The sequence below is a fragment of the Dipodomys spectabilis genome, unplaced genomic scaffold, assembly GCF_019054845.1.
Source record: "Dipodomys spectabilis isolate Male_0828 unplaced genomic scaffold, ASM1905484v1 ptg000420l, whole genome shotgun sequence".
Taxonomy (NCBI): Eukaryota; Metazoa; Chordata; class Mammalia; order Rodentia; family Heteromyidae; genus Dipodomys; species Dipodomys spectabilis.
Window position 1 is genome coordinate 2707501 of NW_024871097.1, and position 9283 is coordinate 2716783.

Sequence of the window (9283 nt, forward strand, 5' to 3'; positions counted from 1 at the left end):
TCAAAACCTTTCTGCGACTCCCTCATTTTGAGCACCCATGAGCCTGAGTCCTCTGAAGCATCTGCACTGGTGGGGAGCTCAGCCTGTGTCGGCATCTGGAGCCCCGTGTAGGAGTGAGAGCAGTTCTTGTAGCTATCTACTCTTCATCTTCTCCTGGGACAGCTGGCACATGCACGGGGCTTTCTCCTGACACAGCTGATCCAGAATGAGCATCTGTCCTTTAAATGCCAGGAGGGATTCCTGGGCAGTGCGGATATGTGCCGACAGCTGGTTGCATCAATGGTGGAGCTCATCTGCAGGACTCGGGAAGTCCACCTCATCAGGCAGGTTGTGGATGAAGCAGATTATTTTCTCGGATGCCCACATGTCCCACTTCCCATTCTCTCACATGTTGTGGTGGCAGATCACGGGGCAGGGGACCTGTGGCTCTGGCTCTATCTGGCACTGAGCTGTCCAGAAAGGGGGAGTGCCTGAAGCAGACCGGCAGGAGATTCCCCCTGTGGATCTCAGCCTCTGAGAGTGCTAACAGAGCCACATCCCTCTCAGTTTGGGGGACATCTCCATCCTCTACCATGGGCACATTGAGGAGAGTCGCTTCCTCAGATTTTGCTTCTCCAGGGGGTTCACAGCTTCCCCTTCCACAGGGAAAGCCAGGAACCTCAGCTGGGCCTGCAGGTGCTTCCTCTGTAGACTGGTCACTTCCAGGCACTTGAAACTGTCCTGCCACTTTGGGGGCACCACCTAGTGCCCCAGTTGGTCTGACCCTGCAAATGTTTCAGCTGCTCCAACAGCTGGGTCAGCTTCTGCAGGTGCTACTGCAGGACCTACTACCTGGAGCACAGCTGCTCATTTGAAGTGATGTGATGCTCACAGGTGGCTCTGAGCTCCTGCAGCTAGGCCAGAGACTGCTCCTGCTGCTCCTGCATCTCCCGAATCGCTTGGCTCTCTCTCAGCCACCTCTTTCCATTCCTCTATCTTCTCCTCTGAGCAGTCTAGCTGTTCCCGCAGATGTTTCTTCACCTGCTGCTCTGAGTCCAACGATGCTGGAGAGATCCTCCTTCTCACTGCTCACCCTGTGGTGAGCATCCCGCATCAAGACCAACTGTTCCTCCAGCTGTGGGTTGCAAACACATGCACATCGTGGGGTCTCGGGGATCTCCTGCTGGTCCTTGGTTTTATTCTCTAGTCTTCCCAGTTGCTCCTGCTGCTCCCCAATCTGGAGATGGAGTCTCTGGTTTTCCTGGACCTAGATATGAAGTTGTTCCTCCAGATATTTCAACCCCATCTGCATGCAGTAGGCGTGAGGCTGCAGTTGGTGCTCCTCCTGAGATGGACCGTCAGGGGGCCATGGCTCTGCCAGCTTCCTTCTCAGTCCCCCCAGCTATTCTCTAGGTGCAACACCTACCTCCATCCTCACTCCTTCTCCTCTGTCAGTTGGTTTGCCTGCTCGGTCAGCCAACAGGCCTCCTCCTTCTGCTCGGACCTCTGAATGCTCAGGTTCTGCGAGAAGGTGTCTGTCTCCAGATTTGCTGCAGTCACCATTCAGCTCAGGTTGTCCTGAAGTCTCTTTAGTACCTCACACCTGTCCAGCACTTGTTGGAACTTGCAGACTCTGTTCTTCCTGTTGCTCCTCTATGTCCAGAGTGCTTCCAGCTTCTCCTAAAACTCTGTGTTCACTTGCTCCAGGTCATAGACGCTACTGGGCTTTTCCTTGAGCTCAAGTGTTACATCATTCAGCTGTTCAAACAACATTTCAGTCTCCTTCTGTAAGTAGTAACCACAGAAACCACCATCTCCAGCTCCCCCATGCGCTGCTCTGCGGCCTGTAGGCAGCTGGTTAGAGCTTCGTGCTCCATTTCTCTGTCATATGCCATGAGCTGCATGTGGGCTTGTGCCGATTGTAAATCACTTTCTGCTGAAACCAACCTCTGTATGGGTAGCTTGTGGATGTCTAGCTCTGTTTTTGGTGCTTTGTGCACTTGGGCTACCTTCTCCTTCTCTTTCTCTTGTCAGTCCTGCAGGTCTGTCTTTTCCTGTTTCAGTGGTTGGATCTTGGCACAGAGCACTTGGTTTCTTCTTTTGCTGCAGTACAGGGAAGGCACCACATGTTGGTAGCACCTCTGCAGATTCTTGGTGGTATCGGGACCCTTGACACTCTGGTACCTGATGGCTGTGACTGTGTCCAAAGTCAGGGGAGGCCTGTAGTAGGCATCACCTTTGGCCAGAGCCTCCATTGAATCACCCTCCCAGTGGTGTTTGCCTTTGGGATCCTTCCCTTTTTTGTATTCTTTGTTTTCTTGAATGTTGAAGGTCTGACAGGAGGATTCTTCTGCTGGTGTTCTGGCAGTAGTTTGTTGCCTGCAGCTCTGTCTTAGAGTCTTGTTGTTTCAGACATCTGAGCCCTGGGATGGGAAAGATGGGCTGGCCACATTCCCAGGCTCTGGAAAATCCGGTAATCTCCCACTCACTGACTAGGTCATCAATTTCCTATTGTACTCCAAATTCGCCTTGAGATTCTTGCTTACCACTCAACTGCTGGTAGTGGTGTCAACCAACAGACAGCCGGATGGCTGCACAGATTGTTGTGTATGTCTGTTTGTTGCCAGTCCTGGACATTGAACTCAGGATCTAGGCACAGTCCATGAACTGCTTTTGCTCAAAGCTACCCCTCTACCATTGGAGCCACATGGCTCTACTTCTGGCTTTGTTGATACTGAAGTTGGACAGGGTTCTCAAGTACTTTCCAGACTAGGGTGACTTTGACCATGAATCTCCTTTCACAGCCTTGTAAGTATCATGGAGGACTGCTGAGAGCCACTGGTGCCTGCTTAATCATTGGTCTTGCTGATTTTCTTGGACAGACCGGTGAGTTCCCTATCTTCAGGTTCAAGTGGTGGATGCTGGAGCCCACAATTTGAATCCTGGTCCCCCCACCTCCAAATGGCAGGAGATCCTAACTCATTTTTATCCATATAAATACCAATAAAATGTGATGTATGTCATGATTGAATGGGCAGTTCTTGAATGATTCTAGGATAAAATTATATACAATTATATTCTACCATACTGATTAATTTTAATCAATACTTTATGAAGTGTTTAAAAAATTACATTCATTAAAGGGAGAAATAATGAAATACCTAAGAATTGGTTGTCATATAGCATAGAGATGCCATTTTTTTCTGCCAGGACTGGGATTGCAACTCATGGTCTGGGTAACTCTGTTGCACTGTGTAGGAAGGGGAAGCTTGCTTTCTTGAAGTCAAGAAATTCAAGTCTGTTCCTTAGGCCTGAAATCGATCCCCACCACTAGAAAACTTCCTATTTGTGTACATTTTAAGTATATGATTTATATTTACATACATATATTGGCTCCATATTGCATTCAGTGTAGGTAATCATTTTACCTTTTGTTTTGGATTTGAACTCAGCATCTTGGTATCTCTCTGGCACTGTGGGTGAAGGGGAAGCTCACTGTCCTTGAAGACAAGAAATTCAGACCAATTCCCAGGGCCTGAATTGAAGCCCCAGCACTGTACAAAATACACACATGAGTTTAGTGAGTTTGATGTTTATTACCCTTATTCATTTAGTATTATTACACATATAACATTTCATTTATTACAGCCTATCTTACAGGATAATTTGCATATGAATTATACATCATACTGAGACCCAGGACATTTTTTTCAGGAAAAAATGTGTGAAAAGTGGCTGCTTACTACATGAATAAATTTTTGGCAATGCTGGGATTTCAATTCACGGTATAAAATGTCCAATCCATAGATGGGGTCAAAGTCTTAGCACACCAACCTCTGGCAAACTGAGCTGCCAGGAAGTTCTGCCGACCTGTTACTTGTTATCAAGCCACAGTAGTGCACTATATACATGTGTGTGTATGTGTGTGTGTGTGTGTGTGTGTGTGTGTGTGTATAGATTGATGTATATATATATGGAGAGAGAGAGAATGTGAGGATATTATTAAATTTTATATATATAGTTACCAATAATTAATTATAAAGTTATATCTCCATTTAATGGAGTATCATGATTGAATACTTATAAAAGCAATAATTAAAAATTAATCAATATCCTTCCATTAGGGGAATCATAACATAGTGCTAGAAGGGAAGATATAAATCCAATGATTTTTGTGTGGCTTTCTAAAAAGGAATCATGAATTAACTGCAAATTTAATTACTTTTATAATATTCTATTAGCATTCATGTAAATAGGAATGAGTTTGTCAGGATCTCCCTCCATTTGTGTGTGGCAGTCCTGGGATTCGAACTCCAGGCCTCAGAAGTTTACTTCGAATGCAAACCATTGGAATGACATTGAAGATTTCAGATTGTCACAATTAAAAGAAAGAACAACAAGAAGAAAAGAAAGCCAGTTGTCAGTGGCTCCTGTATGTAATCCTTGCTCCTCAGGAGGCTGAGATGGAGAGAATGCCAATTTGAATTCAGACAGGGCAGGAAAGTCTGCAACACTCTTATTTTTAAGAGATCACAGGAAAATATCCCCATGGTTTGGGGCTGTGGCTCAAGGGCAGAGCGCTACTCTTGAGAAAGGTAGAGGAGATCAGGGATAGGGCCTAGTCTCATAATTCAACCTGAGACCTGCAAAGAAAATAAGAAGGCAGTAACCCCATGTCTCTGTGTATATATGGATGATGTACAGATGATATGCATTCAGCAGGTTGCCCATAACCAGACCCCCAACCTGGGAAAGCTGGGACAAGCCCTCAGAGAGTACTAAGTCTTAGCCAGTAGCTTGAACAAAGCATCCTTCTCTGCCATTTAATAACTGAAGCCCAGAAGGCTTGCCTTGGCTGGTATATGCAACGGGTTCATTATGTTCTGGCTGAGATGTCCAATTGGGACATCTTCCTAGGCTGTAGGAGTTGTGGAAGGTTCTGGCTCCATATTACATATCCCTCTGTAGGACTTGAGCCTAGATCTCTGGGGTCTGGTGGCAAAATCACTCATTCATCATTCCTCCTTGCCGAATCTCACGCTGGTCCCAAATCCTGGCAAAGATATGAAATGGCCAGCGATTTCTGTGCTGAAAAGAGTATGCCAATAAATCCCACCCTCATAGTTCCCGTTAGAAGTAAGCCTTGGGCTGTGAATGTGACTAAGTGGCAGAGTGCTTACCAAGCAAGCATGAAGCCCTGGGTTGGATTCCTCAGTACCACATAAACAGAAAAAACCAAAAGTGTCACTGTGGCTTAAGTGATAGAATGTAGCCTCGAGAAAAAGCTTCTCAGGTACATGCCTAGACCCTGAGTTCAAGCCACAACACTGGCAAAAAAAAATGTGAGCTTGGTGAGACATTCTCTTCTGGGACTCAGAGGAGGGCCGAGGTTATAGGTAAGAGGTAGAGGGCAGGTGCTGGTGGCTCACCCCTGTAATAATAGCACTGAGGAAGTTGAGATCTGAAGATAATAACTGTAAGCTTGTGCAGGCAGGAAAGTCTATATGAGACTCTTATCCAATTAAACACCAAAAAAAAAAAAACAAACCAGAGCTGTAGTACAAGTAGTAGAATGCTAGCCTTGAGCATAACAACTGAGGCATAACATCCAGGCCATGAATTCAAACCCCAGGACTGGCACACACACACACACACACACACACACACAAACACACAGACAGACAGACACACACACACACACACACACACACACCAAGATAGAGCATTTGACAGTCAGCCTACACAAGTTCAATCTCTAGCAACTCAGTATTAAAAAAAAGTGAGAGAAGGGAAGGAAAGGCTTGCTCCAGGAGGTGATATGACCAGTGCCAAAATTCCACAGGAGTTCTAATATGTAGAACAGAGGGCCTCAGGCAGAAGGTACAGAGCATGCGCAAAGGTCCTGAGGGGTGGTGTAGGGGTGGTGTGGGTGGAATGAAGGTTCTGTGGCCTCAGACAAGTCTAGCAGAACACTGAAGGCTGGGTCAAGGTTTGTATTTGAGTCACAGGTAGGGTAGAGTGTGGGGTCCCAGAATGGGGCTCAGGAGAAGATTAGTTTGACTTTTTACCAAAGACCCCGGCCAATTTTGTGGCTGGAAGCCTATTTTTCACAGCTCCTGACCCTCAGGCCCCCTTACCATGGAGGAGTCAGGGCAAATTCAAGGAAGAACTTTTGCTTAAGAAAAGCTTCTACCCAATCCCTCCAGTGGCTCAACCCCCGTAAATCCTAGCTATTCAGAAGTCTGAGATCAAAGATCGTTGGCCAAAGCCAGTTCAGCGGAGGAAAGTTAGTGACACTCTTCTGGCCAATAAACTACCAAAATCCAGAAATGGAGCTGTGGCTCAAGTGGTAGAGTACCAGCCTTGAGGGAAAAATTAAGAGACCAGAGCCCAGACCTGTTGGGTCTTTGTCTGCCCCATTAGAGACAGACGGGGTCCAAGGAAAGGTAAGTGTGGCGCTCGCCCATTCTCCAGCTTCCCTCAGCCCAGGAGACAATGAGACACAGCGGTGAGCCAAATCCAGCAGGTATAAAACTCCTTTATTAACAGAGAGCAGTCCTTTATAAAGCAAAAAAGGGTGGGTGGCATTGCAAGGGAGGAAGAGGAACCAATCACTGTCAAGGTCACACCCTATCATGCACATGAGCCTTCACGGCACTGATCGGAAGATCAATTGGGCTCTGCCCACTCTACTCTCTCCCAGCGCCATCATGGCTGCCCATGTGCTCTACAGTAAATTGGGCTCTGCCCACTCTACTCTCTCCCAGCTCCATCTTGGCTGCCCATGTGCTCTACAGTAAGTTAGGCTCTGCCCACTCAACCCCCTCCCAGTGCCATCTTTGCTGCCCATGTGCTCCACACAGACCCTGAGTTCAAGCCCCGGTACTGGCACAGAAAAAATAAGGAATGTTTTCAGGAAATCCCTGTCCACTGTGGAGAAAGGCCATTATCAACTGGGTGCCGGTGGCTAATGCCTGTCATCCTAGCTACTCAAGCCTGAGACTTAAGGATCAATCAAAATTAAAAGCTAGCCTGGGCACACTCTTATGTCCAATGAATCACCAAAAAGCTAGGAAGCAGAGCTACTGTAGTTCAAGTGGTACAGCACCAACCTTGTGAAAACATGCTAAAGGATAGCACCTAGGCTCTGAATTCATGTCACGGTAAACACACACACACACTCACACACACACACAAACACACGGATATTCCAAGCCCTTAGCAGTCCCTGAGAACAAACCCTGAACTCCCTCTACTAGGATCACATCCAACCCATGAGAAGATGGCACTATCATACTCAGACTAACTGTAGACACAACATTGAGCCTCTCATATCTAGAATGTCTCATAACCCAGCATGGAATTTCCTACCGTACACACTGCAATGTGAAAAACTCAGCCAACCTCTTTGTTTATTATTGGTCATGGGGCTAGAACTCTGGGCCAGGGCGCTGTCCTTCAGCTCTTCAGCTGAAGATTAGCACTCTACAATTTGAGCCACAGTGCCCTTTCCTGTTTTCTGGTGGCTCATTGGATATCAAGACCCACAAACTTTCCTACCCAAGCTGGCTTTGAACCGTGGTCTTTATATCTCAGCTTTATGAGTAGCTAGGATGACAGTTGTGAGCCACCGAAGGCGCCAGACTTCATCCATCTTCATATACCCAGAGGAAACCCAATTCATTAGGCCACAAATTTCTTGTAAACTTTTACTTCAGACTTTGACACCAAGCATCCAAATCCATCCTTCATTAGGGAGAATACAGACACAACAATCCCACCCCTGCCCCCATTTGCCCACTCCCTGTCTGCCATATGCCTCGACCACTTGAGTCCTTGGGAAGGCACCATCCATTCTACTGTGGCTTCAAACTGGTGCAAACTTGGGGAGTTCTTTGAAATGTCTGTAAAGTGAGGCCAGCACCTGGTCTCTCAATCACAGCACCCTCCCACACACAACTCCATATTTTTGCAGCGAAAATGTTTTACTTTCTTTCTTTTTTTCGATTGTGGGCTTGAATGCTGGACCTGAGTGCTGTCCCGGAGCTCTTCAGCTCAAGGCAAGTACTCTACTACTCGAGCCACAGCACCCCTTCCAGTTTTCTGGTGGTTTGTTGGAGATAAGAGTCTCAGGGTCTTTCCTGCCCAGTCTAGCTTTGAACCGTGATCCTCAGATCTCACCTCCTGATTACCTAGGATGACAGCCATGAGCTACTGGCACCCAGCAAAACATACTTCTCAATGCCTGCCATTTTATCCCCTCAGGAGACTGAGATATGAGGACTGCAGTTGGATGCCACCCTTGGCAGCAAAGTGCATGAGAACCCTTTATCTCCAATTAAACACCCCTAAACCTGGAAGTGGAGCTGTGGCTCAAGCAGTAGAAGGCTCACCTTGAGCTTAAGAGCTGAGGGATAGCGCCCAAGCCCAGAGTACAAGCCCCATGCCTGACCAAAAAAAATTTCAGTGTTCACTATCTACTAGGAGCAAAAATGTGAGATTGAATAGTAACTAGAGCATTATCATAATATTTATTTCTCAGTGATCATTCTAGTAATGATTAATGAGAGTTTTCCATCCAGGTTTAGCTTGAGAGTTAGTGTTAAGTAATGGATTAGATTGTAAGTAAATCTGAAATTGTTTCAGGGTACAGAAGTTCAGGGAAAGGTAGGATCATTGGAAACTACAGTATTTTTCCTGAAAAGAGAATTTGAGGACAAATAATATAATACTTCATGTTAGGAAACAAGATAACTTCAGAGGTAGAGTCAGAAAATTTGTGGGAATTAGGACAAATTGAAACGCATTTCAGATTGCAAACTGGAGTATCCATTAGAATGATTAAAAACTAGAGTCTTTTTCTTAAACATTAGAATTGGACTATCATTAAAGTGAAAGTTAGGTTTCAGTTCCAGCTGGAGTTAGGGTTAGCCTTAGGGAAATGGAAAGTTTAGGGTCAAACTGAAAGTAAACCTTCGAATAACAAGTCTAGTTAGAATTAGGATGAATGTGAAATAAGAAACTGCTAATAATATTAAGATTAGGGTATGATTAGTGTGAGGGTTAACCTGAATATTCCAGTTAGGGTTCGGGTTACAAAAATGGCAAGATACTGTGTAAAACTACAAACTATTTTTAGAAAGATGAGTTGAATCAAAGCTAGGATGAATAAAAACTAATGTATTTGTATGGCTTTTAGAATCCAAAGGCTATTAGTTGTAGGGTTAGGGTTACTGTCCTAGTTCAGGTTAGACTTAGGCTTAGGGAAGGGTAAGCTTTACGGTAAAAGTTTTCTACTAACATT